This window comes from Meriones unguiculatus, chromosome 15 (assembly GCF_030254825.1).
Source record: "Meriones unguiculatus strain TT.TT164.6M chromosome 15, Bangor_MerUng_6.1, whole genome shotgun sequence".
Taxonomy (NCBI): Eukaryota; Metazoa; Chordata; class Mammalia; order Rodentia; family Muridae; genus Meriones; species Meriones unguiculatus.
In genome coordinates, this window is record NC_083362.1 from 43,815,094 (window position 1) to 43,842,277 (window position 27,184).

The 27,184-nt window shown below is 41.9% G+C and overlaps 1 protein-coding gene across 3 annotated transcripts in view; it reads left to right on the forward strand.

Annotated features, from left to right (window-relative positions):
• The window catches only part of Plcl1 (phospholipase C like 1 (inactive)), a 307,260-nt gene that overhangs the window by 160,036 nt on the left and 120,040 nt on the right, over positions 1 to 27,184 (forward strand). Inside the window, exon 1 of one of the 3 annotated variants that reach the window (XM_021651015.2) lies at positions 10,361 to 10,435. The exons of the other annotated variants lie outside the window; for them this stretch is intronic. The gene's annotated coding sequence lies outside the window, so the exon portion shown is untranslated. Of the gene's footprint in view, positions 1 to 10,360; positions 10,436 to 27,184 lie in introns of those variants that run through there. 3 annotated transcript variants of the gene reach the window in all.

Genomic DNA, 27,184 nt, shown 5'->3' on the forward strand with positions numbered 1-27,184 from the left:
ATAACCTTTCAATGTTAATTAAGAGATTTAATTAAGACCTGCTTAGCTCTTGGTGGTCACGAAACTGGGGAATCATGACTCATTTCTAATTACTAATGTTTAGTAAAGAGCACCAAGAAAATGACATGAAAACATTGGAAGACAGGTTCAGATTGTAAGAGATACTAAGTAGGGAAACACCAGACCCAGCAAAATTATAAAAGTACACCTGCTTTATCTGCTGGCCAGCACTGGCTAGATTCTAGAGGCAAAGGTTCTCAAGGCTGAGCAAGGATGCTGCCTTTTAAAAAAACCATTCCCTTTCTTGCATCTTTGCCCATATCTGCAGAGGTAGCCTGCAAGAAATTCATAAGGATATTTTCTCTGTTTGTAGTAGACAGAGATTTTGATTATAGTTTAATGGTCATGGGGAGAGAAGGGCATGAGAATCTGAAATGCTCCTCATTGCAGAAAGGAGCTTCTGTATTCCAGGATGAGTTTATCAACACCAATCAGGGAAAGAAGCCCACAGAGAAAGGCCTTTCACCCAAAGTCTCAACTTCAAAATCATGAGGCTCTGGGGAGAATTTTTTTTGGCAGACTCACATATTTGCTTAAAGCTATCCTTTTTCCTTCTCTTCCTTCTCCATCTGTCTTCTCCTCCCTCCTTCTTCTTTGTCTCCATCTCCTTCTCCTCATCCTTTATCCTCCTCTTCCTTTTTGTTTTCAAAACAGGTTTCTCTGTGTAACAAACAGAGCCCTGGATGTCTTGGACTTGCTTCATAGACCAGGCTGTCCTCAGACTTACAGAGATCCACCTGCCTCTGCCTTCTGAGTGCTGGGATTAAGGGCATGCACCAACATACCCAGCCCCCATTTAAATTCTTATCCAAAAATGCTGGTCCCTTTTATAAAGACAACTTTACAATGTCATTTTACATATCACTATATTCTATTTTCTGCAGAAGTAATGGTTTAATCAGATGCACAGTTTATATTTAACTCTAGAAAAGCACAACTATCATTCATTCAGCCTGGCATCTCTGATCAGCAGATACATTTTATTGACTCAGCTTATATGAATCAGGGATGAGCTTTAGCTAAGTGCATATATAGCAGTTCAAAGTGACAACGAAATAAAAGGAGAGCATACTTGATGAGGCCCTTGCATACCTCTCTGATTTTGTTTTTGTCTTCACATTATTTCCACTTCTAATGATGTCTACCTGTCAAGTCTAACAGCATAGCTCTGAAGGAGAGCTGGGAGCTTGCTGAAGAGATATGAAACAGCTCACCTCTAACTGTCTGGAAAACTTTCCATATTTTCCTGTGAAGTTAATGGTTTTTTTTTCTTCCTGAGTTTTGATTTCTTTCCATCTGTTTTATTCAGCACCAGACCAACTCTTCTTCTTCCTAAGTTTAATGTATATTTTGCTTCCAGAATTTTATGACTCTCAAGAGTTTGAAAGCTACTGGGAATCCTGGGTACAAATTAGTTATGGAGATTTGTTTGTGTATAAACTTTAATATACCACTTCATATTTGACATGGGTGTTAATCACTGCTTTGGTGTGTGTGTGTGTCTGTGTGTATTTATGTGTTTATGTGTGTGTTAATGTGCTTTTGAAGAGCTTCTTGCAAGAATGAACCTCTTCATTTAAAGTATAATTTACAAATATGACTTAACACTATTTTTTTCATTCATTTAAATATTTAGCACCAGAAGGTTGTTTTGAGGAGTAAAGCACTTTTTGCAAAAGATGACTTGGCATAGAACCTGGCATTTGGAAGGGATGGAATGTTATTATTATCTTTGACATACCCTGTGCTAGGCACTAAAGACAGAAGATTAAGATAAAAATGTATTATCTCAAAGAAATTGTAGCCTGGATCAGGAGGACTGTAGGGATGTGGGTTGAATGACAACAATTCTATGAAGATAGAAGTTTGGTTGTTTTGTAGGTTGGATTCACAGCCTCAGGCCAGCACACACTCCAGTCTAAGCGTTTCTTAGCTTTTGATGTAATACATGGATCTACGACACAAACGGACAAAGCGCATAGAAGCATGAGTTGACAGTAAATTTGCATCCTGACACTGTGTTGACCCCTCTCAGCATAGCCTCGGGTGAAAGCTGTACCATGCTTCTAGGTTCCTGGTTTTCCCTTATCTGTTGCATTTTTCATATCCCTTCAAGAGATGCTAACTGGAACACAGCTAGCTGCCCATTGTACTTAATATTCGCTCTCCCCCCCCCCCCTGGCTGGTTATCAGGGAGCACATCTTGCTTTGCTGAACTTTGGAGAGTTGTTTTCCATCAGCCCCTGTACTGATTAGGCAGATCTGTGAAAAATGGCTACTTTCCAGTTCTTAAAAATCTAACCATGTTGTACTTTTTATGGTTTGCAGCTAAGGGCATGTGGACAGGTGAGGAGACCAAGAACTCTTTTGACTTCATTTATTAACTTTTTGTTTTTATCAAATGGTAATTAATAATGAGAAGACGATGGTTAGCTTAAAACATTTGAAACCAACTGCTTTTAACGCCATAGATGGCAATGTTCAGCTGAGGGCAAGAACCTTCAGCAGGGACTGGCTATGTCTGCCAAAGACTTGGAAATTATTTTATTAAAACACCTTCAACATTAAGAAAAAAATGTTTAAAGGAGCATTTTTAATTTTTATTCCCTTTCTTCACAATTTATTCACCATATATCTCGATTGAAGCCCCCTTCCTCAGCTCCCCCAGTCCCACCCTCCCTCTCTCATCCTCCTTATCCTCTTCCCCCAGTCCACACCACTGCCACCCACCTATAGCCTGTCACCTCTCACCAGGACTGCCTGGATCCTCTTCCTCTGTGGCCTGATAAGGCCTCGTCACCAGGGGCAAGTGATCAAAGAGCAGGCAACCTTGTTCATCACAGAGGCAGCCCCTGCTCCCCTTACTTGGGAACCCACATGGAGACTGAGCTGCCAGTCAGCCACATCTGAGCAGGGGGTCTAGGTCCTCTCCAAGCATGGTCCTCCATTGTTACATCAGTGTCTTCAGGACCCCCTGGGCTCAGATCTCCCAGTTTTGTTGGTCTCCCTTTGGGGCACCTGGCCCCTCCATGTCTCTCCAATCCCAGCCCTCCCTTCCTCCAGACTCCCTGTGCTCTGCCCAAAGTTCAGCCCTGAGTCTCAGCATCTGCATTTTTAAAAGCATATTATGCTTTATCAGGTGCTCAATAGAAATAGTATCATATTCATGGTTTCTTCATGTTAAGTATTTGTATTTTTAAATGATGGGGGTTCTTTCAATTTAATAGTTGTTCCCAGGATGCTCCATAATATAGGGTGCTAAATCTGTAAAATAGATTTGTATTTCAAATTAAGTATAAGAAAAAGCTGGATGTGTCTACTGAGACCCAATAAAAGCTACCAGAAAAATGACTTATCTTACCTAAAATTGTGTATTGCTTTAGAAATGGGTCCATTATTGCCTCATTACTATCTTCTGTAGAGTACGTAAGTAAATTTTATAGTCTTAATCGAAACTAAGAGGCTGGTAAATGGAACTTAACACCAGTTTTTCTTTGACATTAAAATGGAATTCATTTCAGCTAAACTTTAAAAATGTTCACTATTATGATAAATATTATTTAGTGAAAGTATAGTGAGTACTCAGTCTCAGATGTGCTCAGGGATTTTAGAGGCATCTTTGAAATTCCTGTGTGTAATTCATGGGTAGCTGCTTTAGTGGAGGCAGGGGAGAGGGCAGAGAAACCTGGGGTATGGCTCTGCCTGTGTCTACTCCTTTGTACCCGTGGGACAGATGCTAAGCCAGTTCTTTAGTTTCATTACTGGGGAAGTAGGAAATGAAACAGACACCTCATGGGGTAGCTTTGAGAAGGGACTGAAGTCCCTTGGTAAAGCATTTTGCAGTGTTTTGTTCTATCTGGCAACGGTTTTCATGAGAATAATTCTTCATCAGCAGTTGCATATCATCTGCTAGTGAAATGACTCACTTTATAGAGAATGAACAGAAGAGTGTAAGCAAAGAGTGGACAAACTAAAGCTGTCTTTGTAGTGACAGTTTCATATTTGCTTGCTAGGCCATAACATTTAAAGATTGTCCTGGCTGCTGTCATGTGACCATACAGAGTACTTGTGACATATATGCTATGACCTACAAATCCTATGATATGTACTTTGATTCCATAAAAAATTGTCAGACTTTGGCCTAAACTGTTTTCATGGACTTGTTTCATTTATAGCATGGAGTGTTTGGTTTAAACAAGCTGGAAGACCTGTTGGGAGTGAGGATGACAGGATGGAGTGCAGCACCACTTAGTTGTTCCCTGGAGAAGGCTGAGGATTACCTGTGCCTAGCGGTGACAGTGCTTATTTCTTAGAAATCTTGGGAGCAGCAAGTCTAGACCCCCCCCCCCCCAGGGGGCTGTGGATAGAGCCAAAACTTCCTAATTCAACTTCAGGGTGGGGAGGTGCCAGAGGCAGATGCCACATTTTATTGGGTGGTGACTGCCGTTTGCCTAGAGCGAGGGAAATCATTCAGCTTTCTTGACAACATGTGGATCTAGTTAAGTGTCATAGGTCTTTGTGAGCCATCCCAAGCCCCAAGTTGAACGACTGCAGTTAGATAGCCCTCAGACTCTGGAGATCTTGGACTGAGTGACTCTGGCTTGGTTACTAGCACGGGCAGTTCCAGTGCCAGGCTGTGCAAAAGTAGCCAAGTCTTGGTTTGAACTACATATATGAAGATTATATGAAGATTTAGATATATTTAGCAACATGATAATTGGTGATCCCTACTCAAAGTCCTGAGGGTCTCTCTCTGTGTGTCTGTCTGTCTCTCTGTGTCCCTGTCTGTCTGTCTGTCTGTCTTTGTAAGTGATGGCCTGCTCTCCTAAATACTGTTTGATTTTCGGGAAGATTGTCAATACAGCCATTATTCCTGACAGCTGATCAGTGCTTTAGAGTTTAAATATTCTCCCATGAATATAATCCCATTCAAATAACACAATGAAATTATGAAGTTAGAAGAATTACTCCTGTTTTGTTAGATGATGAAAATGTTCGGTTCTGAGAAGCTAAGCTGCTTTCCTGAAGCCCTGAGACTTTAAAAAGGGAAGGGGGAGAGGGGCTTCTTGTCTTTGCCTCCAGAGCTCTGTTGGCACGCCATTTAACCTGATTTCTCTCAGCCAAAGTGTTTCAAAGATGGGTAAAGTACAACATGTCTTTCTTATCAAATAAACACCAAAGAGAAAGCAGAACTTTACATCAGGAAGAAATAAAAAGAGCACCTAAGTTAGAGGCTGCAAAATGCTGACCTTTGGTCTCCCCTGGCCTTAAACATATTTGGATGAGTTCAGACAGTACCTGCCTATAGATATAAAATAATAATAATACATAGAACTGAGCCTTAGGTAATATCCCAGTGAGGCCCAGTTTCCAGCTGCGTTGGAGAAGCATCAGGTATGGAGCTCACGTTCCTGTATGGCCATGGGCTATAGTGAAACAGCAGCATCTCCCGGAAGCAGGCTGTAGCTTGTGAGTTTCTCCCAGCATCTCCCACTCCCTGATGTTCTGTTGCCCAAACGCCACTCTAGACACTTTTCTGGCTCCCGGGAGCCTCTGAGTTCCAGACTCCTAGTCTAGACTTGAGCACTAGTTTACGTAATAAGGAAATGAGACTTCAAGAATAGTGTGTGTGTGTGTGTGTGTGTGTGTGTGTGTATGTGTGGTAGCTTGGCAGTTAGACCTTCCCCGAAACATGGGCTTTTCTTATATGCTAACTCTATGGCCAGATTATTTATCAGTACTGAATAATAAACCAACAGCAAGGGAATAGAGATTGGGCGAGAGGGGATGCATACATTTAATCAAATGGTTAATGTTCTAGCGAAGGCCTGCTTCATATTTCATACTTGTGCCTTACGAGCCAGATTTCAAATATTTTATAACAAGGCTAAAACCAGCTTATTATTGTAGAAAAAAATGTATTGTATGGAAAATAAAGGTCTCTAGGGTTAACCAAATTTATTCTACTTGAGAAATTGATTGGAAGGTAAATATTTAGAATGAATTTCAGCACCAAGACTAAATCTGTTTTAGAAGGAGCTTATTTCTTCTTAGCATTATCATCAGGCGAATAATTCTTTCTTTCGTTGAAAGCCTCATGTGTGAAAGAGAGGTAATGAGCGATCATTGTGAGCACCTACTGAAAGAATGCAAGGAAGAACAATGGTAAGCTTGGACAGATACCATCTGTCACAAGGGGCAGAGACTAGTGAGTACAGGCAGGTCAAAAAAAGTCTCTTCACCGACAAGAAGGGTGTCTGGCACACAGATGGCCGAGTGGGGCCTCCTGTTTGTCACCCGGTTTGTTCCTGAAATGTAATTTTTAGGATGGATTATACAGTTTAACTCAAAAATCACATTCTATTGAGGGGAAAAAAAATCTAATCTGAAGGACTTGAAAAAAAAAACAACTGTAATAAACAGTACATTGTTGAGATTTTTAAATGCTTATGGAATTTAATGAGAACATCTCTAGATAATTGTGTCGGTTCTTGTTATCATTCGTTCATTCATTCATTTGATAATTATTTATGGCAGTTTGCTGTGTGTATCAGTTTACTTTCCCCAAAGTAAAAATCATTGCCTTTTTTTCCCCCCTTTTCTGCTTTTGGGTTATTTTCGGCCTTGTTAGGGAGGTAGGAAAGGAAGAGAGGAAGTAGTCTGCACAGCACAGCGTAAGGCTGTGAATCAGCGTTTTTTTTTTTTTTTTTTTCCTCTTTGGGGAAAGAGATCCTTTTCTCAGTGTGAGCTGGAGAAAGGCTTTCTGGGAGATGAGGACTCAGGACTTGGCTAGACTTTGAAGGATGGGGCATTGGAATGTCACTATGCTTGTTAATGTTTTTCTGGGGTCTGCTGGAGGTAACACGTGTCTGGGGATAGAGAGCGCTCAGTGGAGTTTTGAAAACACCTTCGTAAGTAGCTGAGATACACAGGAACGTTTGCTCAGGAGAGAACCAAAGCTTCCCTGAGCAGAACCCTCTCCCCAGGCTCTCACCTGGGCTCACCCGGGGAGATCCTCCGAAGTGTAACACAAGCTACACAGTGAACAAAGGGAGATGTACAGAGGAAGGCCTCTTTTCAGCCCAGGACAGGGGAGGAATACTATTCTGATAATGTTGGCTCTAGAATGCTGTTTTATTTTCGGTTCCAGAGTATGCCTAGGGGAAATCCTTACGTAGGATCCTTGTGAAGTCTCTCATGTTGCAGGGCTCTCACTCGTTACCTTTTTGAGCATCAGTGTACTATTTAGGGAGCTACATTAGACTTAAGTGACCCACCAGTACTATTTTTACTTGCTCAGGGAGCTGTGCAGACAAGACAGTTAAAAATATGGAAGTGAGATATCAAATGTGGTTTCTGTTATTACTCTTGAAGATATGAGTTGGTGGGTGCAGGTTCTGGGTGTGTTCTTCAGCCTGCCTTTCAATGCCGCATAGCACCTGTTTGCATTGCACGTGTCTAAGTAGACATCCAGGACAAAAGGCAACCAGTGCTCCTAACCTAATGTGGCCAGGAATTCACAACCTATAATAAAGACTTCAGAGCTGGACCTGATGACACAGGCTTGAAATCCCAGCATGTTGGAGGCAGAAGCAGGAGGATCAGGGGTTCAAAACCTGACTTTGCTCGACAGGATACATCATGTCAGCTTTGCCTGTGGTGGTCATGTTGCAGAAGCACAGATTTGAAAGCATTGTTCTTGGTGTCCAGCGTACAGGAGCACGTCACGTAGGTAGGCCACAAGTCTGGCTGGCTGTTTGATACCTACTTCTCTGCTTGGCTCCACCATTGGCTTATCATCCTATACATACAGCTCCTGTGAAATGAACACAAACGTCTCAGGGGCTAATGGCCAGCTGAAAGGGCAGTTAAACGGTAACATATGTATGGGCGCAGAACCGCAGTTTGGGAAGGAAAGTATTGCAGATACAGGTGTTGCTAGCCATGACCATGATGGCAAGCCTTCTCCTTAGACAGTGCCTTGTCAGCACATGTAAGAAAACAGGGTATTAGATGAGGGGTGGATTTGTACATACTTGCTGGGCAGTGAGTGGGTCAGGGAAAGGAAGGGCAGGGGATAAAGAGGAAGAGATGGTATTTTTCTTACTGAGTTGGGAGTTTAGGCGCCTATAGGTAAGAGTGTGTGGGAGGGTTCTCCTCCAGGCTGTGAAGGGAAGTTAGGAAGGCACTGGTGCTCTGAGGCTAGAGGTGTGGGGTGGATGCAGTCACCTAGATCCATGCACAGAAAGGTTAGTGGGTCAGGAAATAAGAGACACCAAGAAGGAATGCAAAGAGAAGTAAGGAAAGAGGAAGGAGAGAGAGTCACAGTGGACTCTCTAGAAAGGATGAAAGTTCAGATTAAATGCATCAAAGATTGCTGAGGAATATTTCATATAAGTAATGAAAAGTGCCAGTTGGATTTGGGAATCTGGTGACCTTGGTGATGGTTTAGAGGCAGAAAATCAAATTGAAATGGTAATAATGAATGACTGGGTTATGAAAGCTGCGAGCCGCTTTTAGGAAACACTGTGTCTAGATAAGATGGAAGTAAAAACATTGGAAGAGAACCGAATGGTGGGTGAGGACTAGGGTAAGGCTGTCACTCTACAGGAAGCCATGGAGGAAACATGAATGAATGTAGCTAAATCAGAAAGCCAGTTGGGTGGCCTAATGCCATCATTACCTGGGTGCCCAACAAGGAAGTAATGCCTGTGGGTAGGTAAAGGGCTCAGAGATAAACCACAGAAGTCAGAATACTGACTTCTGTGCCATGATTCTTTTCTAGAAGCTCAGTGTGCCAGGTAGGCTAGCTGCCAGGTCATGCCTGCATTTTCTCCTACAGCCTACATACGGATTGGTTGTAAATATATGATATCCTGGGAAAGACAAAACTTTGTAGACAGTGAAAGGATCTGTGTACCAGTGTCAAGGTATGGTACAAGCCAGGGAAACAACTATATGATACTTTAAATAAATGGAAACATGACCAAACTCACCGAGCTATCAAAAGAACCACAGACTTCAGTTAATTATAATGTCTCAGTAATGTTTCATCAATATTGATATACATGCATGAAAAATATTTATAATAAACTAGATCATGGGGGGAAGGCATGCATAGGAACTTTGTGCTTAAAGTGCGTTTTTTTTCCTGGAAACTTAAAACTGCTGTGAAAACAAGGTCAGGCCTATTAATGAAGAAATAATAAGGGTCCCTGTAGGTCAGTTATGTGCACAACAACTTTTTGCAGAATCTTCTTGGTGAGCATGTTCCTTTGAGGCTTACATAATACAGTTACAAGAAAGAAAAACAACACTCCTTCCAGAAAGAAATAATCAGCTGAACAAATCGGTAGTTATCAGAATGCAGGCTGTGGTACATCCTGTTTTTCTAGCCCTACTTATTTACTAGTAAAGCAACCCGAATCGCACAGAAAAGGGAGCCTTTAATTGATTCCATGGCTGCATTGAAGTAATTAGAATTGTAAGGGCACCAGAGGAGAGCCCATTCCTGCTGCACAGAGCCGGTGGGGGGTGGGGGGTGGAGAGTGGTGGTGGTGGTGGTGGTGGAGCAGTGTGGGGTAGGCATGGGGGTTGAAGTTTTAAGAGTCTTTCATGAATGAGGTGAGGAGGTAAGGAGGAGAGAAGACAGAGAGAGGCTGCACTGTATTCAGTCACAGAGCTGGGCTCAGTTGTAGAGCATCCTTACCGTGGATTTTTGTACTAAGCCGAATGCTGAGCACCTACTCCGCCTGGCTTCGCAGCATTGCTGTGGGGAGAGCAGCACAGAACAGGAGACACCAGCTCCTCCAAGAATGTATCCCCTTCTCCCTCGCTACCCTGTGAGCTGCTGGAGGTGCCCCCCGCCTCCCTCCCCCCCAGCTCCTTTCCATGTTTTAGGGGAAAGCCCAAGGAAAGCAGCTGAGTGCTTTCCTGTGATCTTTGGGGTCAGCCCCTTGTCATCAGAAGTGCCAGGTGATAGCCTTCTCTGCAACCTTCAGCTACACCACCCTCTGGGGGTTGCAAAGGTCATTTGTGAATGGAGCTTGTTCTAGACCCTGGGGGGACCCCAGGGTCACTTCCCAAGAGAGGGTTCTGCACTGTTCATGCACACAGCCAGATGGCAGTGCCAAAGGTGCAGCAACCTGGCTCAGTCCCTTCTGTGTGTGAAGGGACTACTTGGTTTCTGGTATCTCATTAGACTGGAACCCAAGCGATGTGTTGCAGGTTTAGAAGGCAGGGAGCTCATGACTTTTGCTTTCCATTTCCTAAGCCCTTAGAGTGGAGAGATTAGAGAAACAGCGAAAGAAAGCCTTGAACACCTGTGGCCTGAACACTTCAGGAGCTGCAAGGAGGGTCCCTGGCTCCCAAAAAGGTAGTTCCTCTAACTCCATAGTTAATATTGCTCTGAGTAACACTTTTGGACTAAGGATTACTGTCTCATATTGGAATATGAACACTTCCTCGCTGTTCCTTCACGGTAGGCAAGTTACCAAGAGTTCGAGTCTCTGAGCAAGGGGAAGCAGAAGCAAGGGTCTGGTGGCCTGGTTTTGGTAACGTTGTGGGGACTGAAACAGAGGGAGGCAGAGTGTGGACTGAAGTCAACGGAAAGGACATCAGGCTTGCTTATTCTTTCCCTCTGGCAGTTTCCTTGTGAGCACTTGAGCAGGTGTGTGCTGTGTGGTGCCGGAGGCTGTCCATGTGCAAGTGTGTTGAGAGGGCTGGTTTAGGAAATTATGGCTGGGAAGAGCCTGGCATAGGATTTACTCTTCTCAACCAGTATCACTGCTCCTAGACTCACCCTGAGCTCCCCGGGGAGGAGACTCCCTGCTTTGTTCTGGGTCAGTGTCGCCCGCCCTCCACCTGATTGCAGTAGTCTGCAGTTCAGTAAGGACTTGAAAGTGCAGAGATGTGTGCCTTGTTTGGAGTTTTAAAAGGGGAAAAAAACCAAAGACTACCTAAAACTAGCTATTTTCTTCTCTTCTTGTTCATGGGCCCAAGTCTGGGAAAGCATCTCTGTCATAGAATTATTTACTTCATTAAAGGACTTTCACATCTGATCCAGTTTTAAGGTGTGTGTGGTTGTGGGAGTCCAACTGATCACAGTTTGAAGGGGTGAGAGAGGGGATGGTTTAAGCCTTCACTTTACGAATGAGAGACCTGATGTCCGCGGAAACTCATGGGACATGTTCAGGGCCCCAGACCTGGTGAGCTGGACAGCTAGACCCTGCAGCCTTGAAGGGTAGAACATGAGGCCAAGTTAGTTCTGATCTCCACAGACTAGTGCTCAGATGGGACTCCGTGACAACAGCCAGTGATTGACTTGGTGAAGCCATTTCACCTTCCAGTGATGTATATTCCCCCCCCCCCCAGTGAGTTTTCCTGGAAATTAATGGGCTTTGAAGACAGAAAGGTATTGTTTGAATCCTGAGTTTACTGTTTCCTACTTGTGTAATGAAGTCATAGAGGGATAATAGCCTCCTCATGGTGTGTAGGTAATAAAAGGAGGTAATCTATGTAAGGATTGTGGTATTTATTCCCTTAATACACCTGGGCTTGGAAGTGTTGCTGTATAATATCTTGGCCAAAGCTGTAGTCTTGTGAAGGCAATGGATAAAGAAGGATGAAGGATGCTATTACACTACCAAGTAGGGTCTAGCAGAAGGCAGCCTTTCTTAGCCAGTATCACCTGAAGGACACTCTTTCTAACTTCTCTCTTCCTGGGGTGCTGAGGAAACCCAGGTTTTACTTCATGCTAGGGAAAAGCTATACCAGTGTGCTGTATCTGTAACCCTTAAAAATGTTTATTTTGAGCTTATTAATTTTCCTAGCCTTGCCTTTAAGTTACTCTGTAGCTCAAGCTGGCTCCCATCTCATTATCCTCCTGTCTCAGTTTTCTGAGTACCTGAGATTGCAGGCAGATGACCCCAGGCTCAGCAAATTCTCTCGACTTCTTACACCACAGTTTTTCCTGTTCAGGAGTTTCTTATGAATGGAATTCCACACACTGTCCTCTTCAATTTTGCCTTCTTTGATCTTCGTTACGCTTGACATGTTGGTCCTTTCTGTTTTGTACAGTTGTATTTCATTCACTATCATGAAAAAAACATTTTTTTTTTGTTGTATGAATATTCCAAAAATTTTATGTATCTATTTTTTTCAGCTGATCGGCATATGGGTTGTTCTGCATTTTGAGTTTTGTGGGTAATGCTGCAATGAACATTCTTTTCTAAAAATATGTATTTTTTTATTTGTGTGTGTACGTGGGAGTGTGTGTATACCACAACTTGAGTCAGTCATAGGAAACCTGTGGGAGCGAGTTCTCTTCTCCCACCATGTGAGCTTCAGGGACTCAGTCATCAGCAAGCATCTTACCCACTGAGCCATTTTATTGGCCCATTTAGTATGCATATACCTGTCTTTTTAGAATACACACACACACACACACACACACACACACACACACCTTACAGAACATATGCTGGGTGACAGGATAGTTACACATGTGATTGATGTTAATAGATACTGACAAATAACTTTCCAGTGATTATAAGTAATTTCTGCAAATAGATACCTGTTAGCATCTATAAAATTTTGTATGTCCATAGTAGGGTTATACAGAAAGAGGGCTTGAGTCATGTGAAAGGTGGGTTTTTTGTTTGTTTGTTTTTGTTTTTGTTTTTTCTGGGTTGATGTGCTGCTTGAGTTATGTTTTTAGATAACATGAAACACAGTCTCATAGGGAGAAGGCTGTTGTTATGAAGAGACATATGCATGTGAATTTAGAGAAATCTGAAGTGTGTGGCTTTAAAAACACCAGAGAGTTGTAGAGGTGCTGCACTCAGACATGGCGAGTGATGCGCTAGGTCTGGTTCTAACATCCCATGGGGTGTCTCTCTCCACTGGATCTCCGTTCAGGTACCATAAGGGCTAGTAGTCACCCCCAGGCTGTCGGAACATCTGTCTGGTTGGCCGCTCTCCACCACCTGCTGTGCTAAACCTTTCCATCATCACCCTTTTGACCAGGAACATTTTTTTTTCAATTGCTTGTCAGAACTTCAGCTTTCTGTCTGGCCTACGTACAGTTTCTAGGTTGAACCCCCTGGATGCCTCCTGTTGCCTTTCGTTCATGCGGAGCAGATGTATGTACGAAGATGACTGGAGTGAGCCACTCTCTAAATTTGGTGTTAGGGCCAGTGACACAGATGATTGCTGCCAGGACTACCAGCTTGAGTGTGACTTTCGGGATGCAAGTTGTCCTATGATCTGTACCATGGCATGGCCATGGACACACTTACACTCAAGTGTAAAAAGGTTACATGTTAAATGAAGTACATAGAACCATAATAAGAAAGTCAAAAGAAAAGTTTAACAACCATAATTTTGATTTAATATTGTGAGTTCTCTAGAGTAACAGAACTTATAGAATGACTGTTTTGAGATCTATCCATTTATCTGTCTATCTATCTATCTATCTATCTATCTATCTATCTATCTATGGGATTTATTAGAATGACGTACAGGCTGTGGTCCAGCTAATACAACAATGGTTGGCTAAGAATGAAAATCTAAGAATCCAATAATTGCTCAGTCCACAAGGCTGGATGTCTCAGCTAGTCTTCAGTAGGCTCTAATGCTATTGAAGGACTTGCTAGTGAGAAAAAGAGCAAAATCTTCCTCCTCCTGTGATCTTACATAGGCTTCTAGCAGAAGAAAGGCATGGCCCAGATTAGACAGAGTTGGGTTTTCCCAGCTCCAAGGATCTGGATTAGAGGTTTGTCTTCCTGCCTCAAAGATCAGGATTAGAAGTAGATCTTCCCACTTCAAATTTAGCAACAATCCATCACAGGTGTGTCACTCTATTTTTCAGTTCTAGTTAATCCGGGATGCTGATAAATTGACAACAAAGAATAGCTATCACAGTAGTCCTCCACTAGGGCTGCTTATAAGTGGCTTTATGATTCACTGTATGTTAAGCAAATAGCACAGCTTGGCATTTTGTGCTTAGTTCATATGTTAGACAAAAACAGAATCCTCTGCAGGAAGCCAGAGAGTCAGGTCCAAACAGTTTTGCCCTCATGAGCAAGTTTGCAGAGAAGAAAGATGTGACTTAGGGAGATGGCACCGTGCTCTCTTGAGTCCCGTCAAGCGTAAGAAAGACTTGCCCCTATAGATCACATCTGGGAGTTATTTACTAGAACCTTTTTATATGGCCAACAGATTTAGTTGTAATTTGAGAAGTAATAACCAAAAGCTTATATTCTTGATTCTTGCTTTTAGATCTTTAACTTGAAGAAGAGAATGTTGATATTTCAACTCACCCATTTCCTGGGTATTACAATTTCCCCTGGGTTTGGCCCAGTAAATTATGCTCAGTAAATTATGCTCAGTGTTTTTAGATAATGCCTACTCTGCTATCATCTCAGTGGTTGATAAAAGACTACATGGCTTATGAGAGAGAACATAGCCTTTCTGAAACTACCTTTTTGGGCATATTTTCTCTCTTATACGAATATTTCCATAAAAACCCCACTGCAGAAAGCAGGGAGGCATAAAGATCGTAAGGGCCAGGTGCAGTGGAGGACTGCTGAAAAACTGTTTTCTAAATATGACCAGAGTTCACTGCGCACATGAACTCATTGCACGGCACAAGACCTACACAAAATCAATCTAACCAAAATTCTAGCATGAATCAGGGACAAAGTTATAAAGTATCACCTCTGGCTGAATGGCTACTAACAATTGATGGCTGACAGGGAAGGGATAGGTGAGTTTTGTTTGTTTGTTTGTTTTGTAATAGAACAGTCAGTGAAGAGTAACCAACTAGAATAGATGCTTCAATGGTCATATAGATGTTGCTACTAGTACTCGTGGTATCTGATTGCTCAATATAGATCTAAATAAAATAGATGGTCACCCTAGGGTATCAGAACCAAGCCTAAGAGCAGAGCATGCCCTCAAAACCCACCATAGGTACTCATGTTCTAGTGGATGGTCTGTGCCCATACAACATACAACACAGCACTGACTGGACTCAGCAGGCTTATAAAACAGCATATGAAGCTGGGAGGAAAAAGTAACATGAGGATATGGGAGAAGATGGGGAGGAAGAATGGGTGGGATTTGATTAAAACACATTATTATTCACATATCAATTTTCAAACAATAAAGACATACCTGAAATGGAGATGGAGCTGTTTCAAAGTGTTGTAGTTGGAGGAGTTTCAGTTCCTGATGGTTTGAGGTTGTTCTTCAAAACCTTCCCTCACCCCAGGCACAGAACTGAGGATCCTAATTAGAGAATCCATTAAAAATAGCTTAAACTGGTCTGTGGTTTAATTTATACATGTGATGCTTTTCTGAAGGTGAAGTGATTAATATTAGCCAGTGCATGTATAAGACAAGGAGGTCATGTTCTAATAAATTAATCAACTTCCAGGATAATTAAAAGCTTGTACTAAGTTGTCTCTTCACTGCTGTATTACTGCAAGTTAAAATGAACCTTAAGCACTATGTAAGGCTTCAGTGTAACATATTTAACATTAAAAAAATCTGGAATCTGTTCTTATTTCTATAAATGTTCTTCTTGGTAGCTAGCCTTTTGTGGAAATTCAGTAGATTTTAAACATTCAGCTTATTCAAATTACTCTTTTTTTTGTTTTGTTTTCAAGAAAGATTGAGAAAAGTTAAAGGGAGATTTAGAAATTAGTCGTTCTGTTCTTTGATGGACCAGCTCACAAACACTAGTGCTGGGAACATTTAACCGATTAAAATGTTCTGAATGAATTTGTCATATGAGGACAATCTTTGAATGAATGTCTTTCGTCCATTGGCATCCCACTGCTATTGCTTGGGCTTTCTTCCAATATTAATTCACAAGAAGCTGTGGCTAGCTTAGCCATAGATTGTGCGTTCAGGTTACATCCATGATGTTTATGTTTCAAGAATCTTTGTAGTCTTGAAAGAAATACTAATGGACTCATCAGTATTATGTATTAAGTCTCCGGTGGTCATGCTTATAAGTGATGAATACCAAAGTGGCATGATTGCTATTAGAGCCTTTTACTGCCATGTATTGTGAAAGAAAACGCCCAAGAAGTATCTTGGTCTGCAGAGACTGACTGATTAGAATCTCACTTCTGTGCAGAGATTGGGATGTTAGAGGTCCAGGGGATAATTATCTTATGTGGGCAAGCTTCAGCCCTGAGCATAGCCATGCCTTTCCCGGTGGTGTGTCAGAACTAACATCCTGTAACTGACTAGTAAATTAAAAACCTTTAGAATCTATTGACTTAGATAGACCCACTGACTTTCACCAACCCAAAAGCTAAGAATGCCATCAAATAACATCATAGACCTACAGAAAAGCTTCCTCCATCTTGCTGTAACAACCTCTCTGATGTGCTAATCAATACACTTTAAAGTTACATGATTTATAACTTTGTTATATGAAACTATAGAACTCCATGAAACCGCTTCCATATTGGAACATGAATTTAAATCTGTGTTCCTGGATCATGGTCACTCAAAATGGCCCTAGAATATACTATCTCTTATTCCCTTTAGATGACAGTTGTGGTTTTTCCACTGACAGTATTTCAGTATTTAATCTTATGTACTAGACAAAATAGATCCTTTAAAATATTTTGGTCTCATGTGTAAACATGTTGACATACAGTCTCATGGAACAGGTTATACCCTGAATCCTTTTTCACAAGACGTTTCTTGAATGAGAAGAAATTTGCCATGTTAGACAGATTATTTCAAATTAAAGTTCTGTTTCCAATTTCAAATTCTTAAAAAGGTCCTACAGCCAATGAACATAAAAGCTCTTATTGCTAATTTAGCTGCTACTGCAGAACACAAAAAGAAATCATGAGGCCATTAACACATCTAGAAATAGCCACTTCCTAGCTTTCAGTTCTTAAGATAGCTCAGTGAAAAGAAAATTTTCATTTAATGCAAGGAGGGAGGTGAATTTTCAGATGATTTAAAAAAAAACCGCAAACCTAACTTTCATTCTTTCCTCCCCCCCCTCCTGCTCTTATTTCCACTCTTTATGGTCCCTTTGGATGCCAAAATACGCAAATGTCCAAGCTCCTTTTGTAGAATGGCACAGTATTTATACAACCTTGCATATCCTCCCACATACACTCTGAATATGTATATTATTTCTGATGTAAGGTATATTTAAGTAGCTGCTATTCCGTATGTATGGGGAATAATGACACAAGGTTGCAAGTGTCCAGTGCAGGCACAGTGCAGTATCTTCCCAAATGTTGTTGGGCTCCTGATATGAGACTTGTAGATACAGCGGACTGACTATATTTAAAAACTGGGAAGAAAAATTTTTGGCTTCTAGACTAAGTGACATATTTGGGTTGCCTTCAAGCCTGGAGCTGGTTACCTAGCCAAAGAGGAAAAGGAAAAGAATGCAGGCAAGTCCCCTGAGGAGAAGTCAGGACTGGTAGCTGGCACTCTGAGGCCTGGAGATTAACCTTCATACTGGTGATTCCAGAGATGGGAGGGGATTGAGGGACTTCCAGCTGGACAAATTACCTATTTCTTCATTTCCATTTGTTTTTTTGTCTAGTAATCCCTGCCCCCCCTCTCTCTGTGTGTCTCTCTCTCTCTGTGTGTGTGTGTGTGTGTGTGTGTGTGTGTGATAGACAGTTGGAATGGACAGGTGATCGAGGCATTTGGGCCAGCAGTTGAGGATTTCTGGGGGCCTGGAAAATAACATTTTAAACTAAGGGAAAAGAAAGGTAGTGTAATAATTTCTCCTTGTTAAAGGAAGAAACAGAATTACTGGAGTGGTTAAAAATGGGGTGAGCTATCCAATGACAGAAAGAAAATGAAGTCTGTAATACTTTGATTTAGAAATTGCCATGATTGTCCAGAGTAATAATGGCATTAATTTTCTGAAGTGGGCAGTTCTTTCCCCCATTAATGTTAGGGGTTTATATGTACATGTGGCACATATGTGCTGGCATGCAGAAAACAAAGTCAGTTTTGGTTTACTAGAGCAAAGTTGCCAGGAAGAAAAACTTCCAGTTGTTTAAACTGAAAGTCAAATATATAGTGTCTCTGTATGTGTGCACGTGTGTGCACCCTAAATGCTTTAGAAGAGAAGTTCCTTCTGAGAGCTTGGAGGTGAGCTGCTTCACACCCCTGTTTCTAACAGAGTGCATGCAATTCTACATCTCACCCGCCCGTAAGTGGAAGATGTAAAGAGTCCCAGCTTTGCAGAGCAGATCTCTCTAGACCATTTCATCTTGCAGTACTTAAACTATTAAACAGCTCTGGCATTGCTCCTCACTGCAGGTCCTGGCAATGATGGTTCAGGACATAAGGGCAACGACAGACAAGTGGGAGCTTATGAATCGAAAGCTTCTGTTCACCAAAGGAAATAATTTATCAAGGGAAGAGACAGTCTGTAGAATGGGAGATAATTTTTGCTGGTTATACATCTGGCAAGGGTTAATAGCCAAAATATACAAAAGTTCAAAAAACTAAACAAAGATAGAAATAACACAACAAAAAATAGGATAAAGACCTGAACAGGGAGCTTTCAGAAGAAGAAACACAAATACCCAATAAGTATATGTATATATTTTAAATGCTCAACAGTCTTAGCCATGGGACTGGAGAATGAAAATTGCATCTATATTCACACCACAGAATGTCTGTCATCAAGAAAACAAATGAGAGCAAATAATGCTGAGGATATGGAGAAAGAGGAACCCTTATTCACAGCTGATGGGGGTGTAAACGGTGCAGCCACTACGGAAGTCGGGGAGCTCCCCCACTAAAACCTGAAAGTAGATCTTCTACGTGACCTAGTGATACCACTCCGGGCACGTGTCCATAGGACTCTATTTTCCACCACTGAGATGCTTGCACATCCATGCCTGTTGCTCCCCTCTTCACAATATCAAAGATATGGAATCATCCTCGATGTTCATCATTGATGAACAGATAGCGAAAATGTGGCACATGCACATCACGGAATTTTACTCCGTTGGAAAGAAAACAAAGTCATGAAAATGTCAGGAGAATGTATGGAACCAGAAAATACATCGGCTGGAGTAACTTAGGTTCAGAAAGAAACAATGTTATGTTCATGCCCAAACAACTTACACTGGAGCAAGTGTGTGGAGAGCCCAGGAAACTAAAAGAGGGGGTTGTGTGAACTTCTTGAAAGTCAGCTGGAATATATGCTAGTGATCACTAGAGGCAGAAGATGGATACTCAAACATACAAGTATTAAGTTCTCATGCTTTACAGAATAGGGAGGGCGCTATACATCAGAATAAACTATTTAACATTAATAATCATTTAATAAAATAGAGAGGAGTCTGAAGACTGCAAGCCCAAAGCAACGATAAGGTGATGAAAATGTTGGTTACCTTGCTTTGAACCACAGCAGCCGGGGTTATGGTAGTATTGTATTTGTGGATTGCTTTGAGCATTGAAGGCATTTTGTGCATACTGCTTCTGTCATCCATGAGTATAGCATGCTTTTTCACTTGTTCACATTTTCTCTTATTTGCTTTAGAATTTCTTTTTAGTGTCCAGTGTGCAAATATTTCACTCCCCCTGTTCCCTGCCAGCTTAAGTTTATTCCTATGTATTTCATCCTTTTAAATGATATTCTAACTGAGATGATTTATTTTCATTTCTGGGTTATCTTAGTACACAAAAACCACTAGGGAATTTTGATTCTAGTTTAATAGCCTGTGATATTGCTAAATATATTTGTCTAACCAGTTATTTAGGGTTTTCTATTCATTAGATCTGCCATTATGAACAGAGATAGTTTTATTTCTTTTTCAATACGTAGTAGATTTTATTTCTTTTTCTTGTCTAAGTGCTCTGGGTAGAACTTCCACTGTGTTGGATAGTAGCAGAGAGAGCGGGTGTTCCTCTCTGCCTCCTGATCTTAGAGAAAAAGCTGCCAGTCTTACTTTGTTGAGTTATGTTAACAAAAGCCTTTTCATATACAGAGTTTCCTATGTCTGGGAGTTTATAGTTCATTGTTCTTAGATATAGAGTGAATCTCTTGTAGATAGCATATATTTGGATCTTGTTTTTTAATTAATGTTTCAGTAATCCATTAATAATCTTTAACCTGTCTTTACTTAAGGCAGTTACAAAGATGGAGGGAAATTCCTTTTGCCTGTCATTCTTTTCAGTCTGCCTACAAATTTTGTTTTGAGGCATTTGTTTTCCGTTGTGACCCATTACTTTTCTTGAGGAGGCATTTTTGGCTCCCTTGTACTTTTTCTTTTATGTATATTCTATAAGTGTTTCATTGAAACTTTATTAAATATTAAATAACAACTATAAAACTGTCATAATAATTTAAAACTTGGAACAACTATAATAACATGTACAAACTGTCCCTTGACATCTCTGTTCCCTCTACATTACGTAACGGGCTGCACAAATGACCTCCTTTTACATCACACAGTTATAATTGGTTTTCACGTTTGTGTTTTTGTAATGGGCTTTGATATGTCTGGCTTGCTGCTTGCCTGGGGTACAAGCATCCTGTAACTGGCTTCTGGATTTCTCAGTGAAGGATTACCCGGTTTGTTTGGGGAGGAGACTCTGAGCTTTCTCTTTTGCCATGCACTTACTGAGGACCATGCTATGACAGGAAGTTCTGCGACTTAACATGTCTGTCACTGTCTTATGATTGTGAATACTTCCTTCTCTCTCTCATGGCTTCTTTCTCTCTCATGGTTTACTTGGCCGATGAATCCCCTTAACTGACTTCTAGGATTTGCTTTTGGGGCAAAATTTCCCCCGTGGCTCTAACCAAGTCTGATCCATGTCGTGTGCTGAGTAGTCCTGTGCTGGAGATTGGCCTCTTATGTCAGTCAGCCACGGCTAAACTCAAACTCTGGACTTTCACTGGGAAAATCTGGGAAAGCCTTCTGCAGGTGGTCTGCAGTTTAAAGCAAACATGAGTGGTGATTAGACCTGCAGATGAATAGGTAGAGAAGCCGTAAGAACATATGTGAAATGCATCATTGTTCAGTAGCAGTGAGCCAGCACAGCTGGGTGTGAGGCTTGCAGAGGGCCTACCTTACTATTTCTACAGAGCTGGAGCAAATGAAAACAGTACTTCACATGAACATCAAACATCTTTCCTGTGCGCCCGTGTGGGGATTGGAATGGCAGATCGTTACATTTTAGCATACGCAGTTCTCACTTCTCTTCAGTTCTTTGTGTTATATGTGGGCAGGTGAGCCTGTGAGAGCCTAATGCAGCCGACTCTGCGTTTCTCCTGACTATAGCATTTGCCTCTCGCTCTTCTTCCCTGTTTCAGTCCGTCCCCACTCTCAAGTTAAACTAGTTAAAGGAGTGTAGAGCCTTCCTGGAAACACACCTCAGCACATTCTTCACAGGGACAATTCGTTAGCCCTTTTATTTCTGGGAAAGCAGTATCGCAGGCTGCACCTGAAGACAAGCTCTGGCTTACTGAAGCACTCTCTGGCTCAGGCAGGCCAGTTTCAGTTTGAAAGAAAGGAGACATAAGTTTCAAATGCATGGGCCTTCTTAGGGTACAACTATAGTAGTATATTAGTTAAGACCTTAATTCCAAAGGAGGACACCAGTGAACATGCCCCTGGTATAGTGGAAAAGCCCACAAGGCCTCAACCCTACACAAGGAACTATAAACAAATAGGTAAAGCTGGGACTGGTGGGTGGGCCTCCCCAAGGTTGTCCAGTGCCAAATGGTCAGCCCAGAAAACATACATACAAATACTACTATATAAACCCAGCAGGTTATACTTAGGAATAAGTGTAGTATATAACATCACATATCATATAAATGTAAAATGTGTGCGTAGAAATACATACACACATGTCATAGTAGCTGATGAAAATGAAGCCTTGAATTTGAAGGAGAGCAGGGAGGGGTGTATGTGGAAGGTTTGGAGGGAGGAAGGGAAGAGGGAAATGTCATGACTAAAATATAATCTCAAAGATAAACAACAAGAGGAGATCAGTTCTGTTTCTAGTGCCAGGCTGCCTAAAATTCAAGTACAGAGCTCTCTGTTTGCTCTCTATGTGCCCTCCTTGGTCGAGTTCCTCCTGTAACCCTCATTTTCCTCTTCTATGTAGTGGGTGCAGTGGTAGGAGCTTTGTTTACAGATCCATGCACTGGTCCTTGTGAAGGAATGAACAGCTTGGTTCTTTATCGCTTTGTCATTGGTGCATTTGTTGTTGATGTTGTTCTTTTACTCTAACAATGTGGGGCATTTTTTTGCCGAATGGTAATTGATAGTGGGTGTGCAATGGAGAATTCATATAGCATCTGCAAGGAATGCATAAGCAAGTCTTACTTTTCTCCCAAGTGCAAAATCTGTTGGAAATGAACAATGCATGGCTTAGTTCAAATGTACAATTAGGCTCACCTTTGTAAATAATCCACTTACTACAAACAGCAACCTATGCCAGTTATTCCGAGGTTCCTGATCTCTGTGGGGTGAACAGAGATGTTTTTTCTGGTCTGTTTAGAAATCTTGGAAGGGTAAGTGGTTCCGGTTTTCCCCTCATCCTCAGTGAGTTTGGAGCCTTGAGCGTGTCATACTCGGGAGAGTTATCCTTGTTGCTTTCTATGATATGGTCTCTGAACCAATTTATCCAAATTCTTCCAAACTTACTGTCTGCTTTACGCCGGTTGCACACATGCCCAGAGGTTCAGAGGAAAATGAAAGGTGGAACTCTGATTCTCATTCCACTAAAAATAAACCGATTTTCTTTTAGTTCATTTAATCTGCAGCTTTGGCTTTGAGGGATTATGACCCTATCCCTCTTTTTCTCCCCCTCTCCCTCTTCTCCCTCCCCATCACTTGTCTCAATTGTATTGTTCATTAACACAGAGAAGGTAAATACAATTCTAAATTCATGTGAGGTGTCACTGGGAGGTTTGTTATGAGAACAGATAAAGAAGTCACCTGCTCCTTACTGACTCCCCACACCATCTCTTAAGCACTGCTTTCTCAGCTTCTTCACAATGTAAAATACTTGCTTGAACAATCGGAAAGCAGGTTATTTTGTCCTAAATCTAGTCAGTTTATAATAAATATTATTGGCTCTGGTTATTCGTCACTTAATGGCTGTTAAGCTAATGACTGTTAGAAAAACACGTCTTGACTGTGTTTCTGGGCACAGCAATTCTTCATTTCATAGACATTTGTAAACTGGATCATGTGCTGCTTTGAATACAAATGGTGAGATGCTTATGTCTAACGGGAGAGATGGTTGGTTCCAAACTGGCAAGTGAGTAAAAGCATGTTTACTCAGGGTAAGGCAAGGAGGGCAGCTCTGGGGGTGACAATCATGGTGGACACTTACCAGTGTGCTGGCTCTTGTGTCTGTTGCACAAGCTGTTACTTGTGCTCAGAATGCTGAAGCCCCAACCTTGAGTACATCTGAAAGTGCTTTTTATAGTAGAGATATGTAGAATGATGTGTGTGTGTGCATGTGTGTGTGTGTGCAAATGCATATGGATTTTCACTGAGGCTAAGCTCATTTACAATCCCATGATATTTTTTTTTAATCATGATGAATTGTAAGCAATAAAGAACCCCCCCCCAACTTTGGTAAATGTGTTATAGTTTGACTTGCAGATTTCTAAAGTATTCACAAATGCTGATGTGTCTTAGATCATGTGAAATAGTGACTCTGATGCCTGTTCAGGGGGAGGCAGATGCTGATGAGCGACAGAGGAGCAGTCCTGGCTGGCAGCAGTGCCTTTGAAGATCTGGCTGATCAATGGAGTCTTTCATTTCCAGGGCAAGGTGGTTAACAGCCCGTTAATAGGAGAGCAGGCTGAGTAGAAGATCCTTAGACTCAGCCGCCGTGCACTGTTCACAGAAAGCAAACTGCTTTTGTGTGAGAAAACGATTTTCTTCCAACTTGAAAGCAAGGACAGCGAGCCACCTCTGACACTCTGCCTTTGGTCCCATGTGGCCTCTGCTCTTCTAAGATGGCCATTTGCCAGCCACCATGTTTTGGGCAGCTGTACAGAGCCTGCAGCCTTGACCCCAAAGGGATGCCTTGTGGTAGTTCGGAATTCGAATATCGGCTGGGACTGCTTGGCCAGAGCGAGTTAGTTCAACAGGCATGGTTTACACCCAGATTCCTTTACTCTGAAATCAGCCTCTCCCGCAGAGCTGTATGCAGATAACAAGACAGCCACATTGCCCATTGTATAGAGCTGGGGCATGGCAGGTGGCTCTGCAGACTCAACTCTGAAAGCACCAGTGTTTACAAAGCTCAGGGCCAGGCCTTTGGTGGTTTCTTTGGAAAGTCTCATTTCTCCAGGCTTTGGTGAGAGTCTTGGCATCAAGACACATTTCACAGGGCTGTTTCTGTACCCCATTTCACTCTGCCGAACCTCAACTTTTTTACACTTTCAATGTTCCTTAAAATTAGGAGCCCTAGAGGATGTTTTTACACTGGCAGCTCACAAGCAGCACCTTTTTAGTGTAGGCCCAAACACACTGCAAACTCATCCCATCAAGACCCATGAGGACCAGGTGAACTCAGCCCATCAGGACCAGGTGAATTCAGCCCATCAGGGCTAGGTGTACCAGCCAAGGTCTTGGATTCTGGCCTCTTGAAAGCGCCTACAACTGTTTAGTCTTTAAACTGTTCTAGAAAGCAGAGCACTTGTTTATGCCCAAGCACCCAGCGGGTCCAGGTTGGCTGAGTGCATAGGGCAGCTCCTTTGGGTCACTAATTCTGCAGGGGCTGCGTTCCATCCTGTGAGGAGATGCTTCCAGAATCTCGGTTACTGTCCTACCATAAAAGGGAAGCCAGGGCTGAGAAGACGGCTCAGTCGTTTAAGTGCTTTCCGTGCCAGGGAGGGGACTTGAGTCTGATGCCCCAAGCCCACAGAGAAGGCCGGGTGGCACTGCTCTAATCCCAGCATTGAGTACACAGAGACAGGCGGATACATGGAGCTCTCTGGCACGGTAACTTAGCCAACTGCCACACACAAATTGATGAAAGACTGTCTCCAAAAAGACAAAACAAAACAACAGCAACAAAAATATAACAACAACCAAACCCAAACCCAACCAACCAACCAAAAAAAAAAAACCCCAACAAAACAGGTAGAAGGCTCATTTGGGATGTCACCCGACTTCGAACTTTCACTTTTACATGCAGGCACACACACATTCTCTTCCTCATGCATGCATGTGTGCACTCCAGTATGCAAACATAGAGGAACCAAAGTACTGTCTTGTATATGTTAAACAGGACTTAATAAATGAAAGAAGGGGAGAAGACCCCAAAATACTCTTTTCAAATATCTTTGCATAACCCTAAAACTTCCAACCCAACACTTAGCCCTCTCCTAATATAACAAAGATTTGAACTAATTGTATGGTTGCAGTAATGATATTTGTCTTATTGATTTTTCAATCTAAAGACTCTTTGCTTCTGGCAATATTGCTTCTAATGTATTGTGAATAATGTTGTTCAGAAAGCTAAACTCTGTTATGAGAAATTCTAATGTGAAGCAAGTTTTTAGCAGGTATATGTATTCAGGAAACTATCGGGAAAATATCGGATGGTAAATATTTGTTCACATGCGTGCTGAATGCTGCTGCGGACTGCATTTCAAAGACAAGTGAGAGTCTGTCTTTGCCTTAAGACATTTCAATTACCTGTTACATGGACACTTTATTTCTTAAACACTTATAAGGAGATTAAATAGTTTATATTAATATCTTTTATGTGGCATCATGGGAAATTCTAGATAAGTGAATTTTAAAAAATTGGCTTAATTGTACTGTTTATAGTTTATAATTCCTAATAGCATCATAGCTGTAGGGCCACTAAATACAGTTTTTAAGGTTTCTTTTTATTTGTGAGTATGTGTGAATGTGTGCCATATGTGCTTGAATGCTTTTGAAGGTGTTGGGTGCCTTGTGGCTAGAATTATAAGCAGTTGCTGAGAATGTGGGTGCTGGGAACCGAACCTCCATCGTCTGGAAGAGTAGAAAGTGACCTCAGCACTGAGCAACCTCTCCAGCCCAATCTCTCTCTCTCCCCCTCCCTCTCCTCCTCTTCCCCTCTCTCCCACTCTCTCTCTCCCTTTCTTTCCCTTTCTCTCCTCTTTTTCCTTTCCTTTCCTTCCTTCCTCCCTCCCTCCCTCTTGTTTTCTCTCTTGCTCCTCTCGTTTTCTCTCTTGCTGGCTCAGTGTGTGTGATTGGTGATGAGCAGAGCGCCTTGCACATGCTAGGCAAATGCTTTACCACCTAATTCTCATTCCCAGCCCTCTGTAGCTCTTTTGCCCTTAGGCTATTTTCGACTGTAAGGGACACTAAACATTTGATGGTTTAAATTCAACTTGATGCTTAATTAGTTTCCATTTGTTTCAGGTTTTAAATTTTTTACTTTGGGGACTGTTTTAGTGTTCTCCTTTTTAATAACCTAAAACTAGATACAGTTTGAAGTTAAAACTAAAAAAATCAAAATATATTTGGAGAATTCATTCCTGTCCATCTTCTACTCCTGTTTAAAAATGCCTGCAACCCTGGGCACAGAGGCACATGCTGTAATCCAAGCACTCGGGAGGCAGAGGCAGGAGGATCTCTTTAAGCTCATGGAGGAGCCTGGTCTACAAAGCAAGTCCAGGACAGCCAAGGCTACAAGGCAAATTCTGTCTCAAAAAACCAAAACCAAATCCAAACAAACAAAGAAACAAAGCCTGTACCAGGTGACATTTCCGATTGGGACACCAACTCAGCCATAAAACCTTTGACCTACAATTTGTTCTGAGTACAAGATGTGCAGGGGTAAAGATGGAGCAGAAATTGAAGGAATAGTCAACCAATGACTGGCCCATGTTGAGACCCATGCCATGAGAGGAAGCCCACCTCTAACACTGTTAATGAGACTCTGCTATATTTGCAGACAGGAGCCTAGCATGACTGTCATCAGAGGCTTTTACTGATGGAAACAGGTGCAGAGGCCCACAGCCAAACATTAGGTGGAGCCTGGGGAATCCTGTGGAAGAGGGAGAGGAAGGATTATAGGAGCCAGAGGGGTCAAGGACACCACAAAAACAAAAACAGAAAGCAAAATAAAA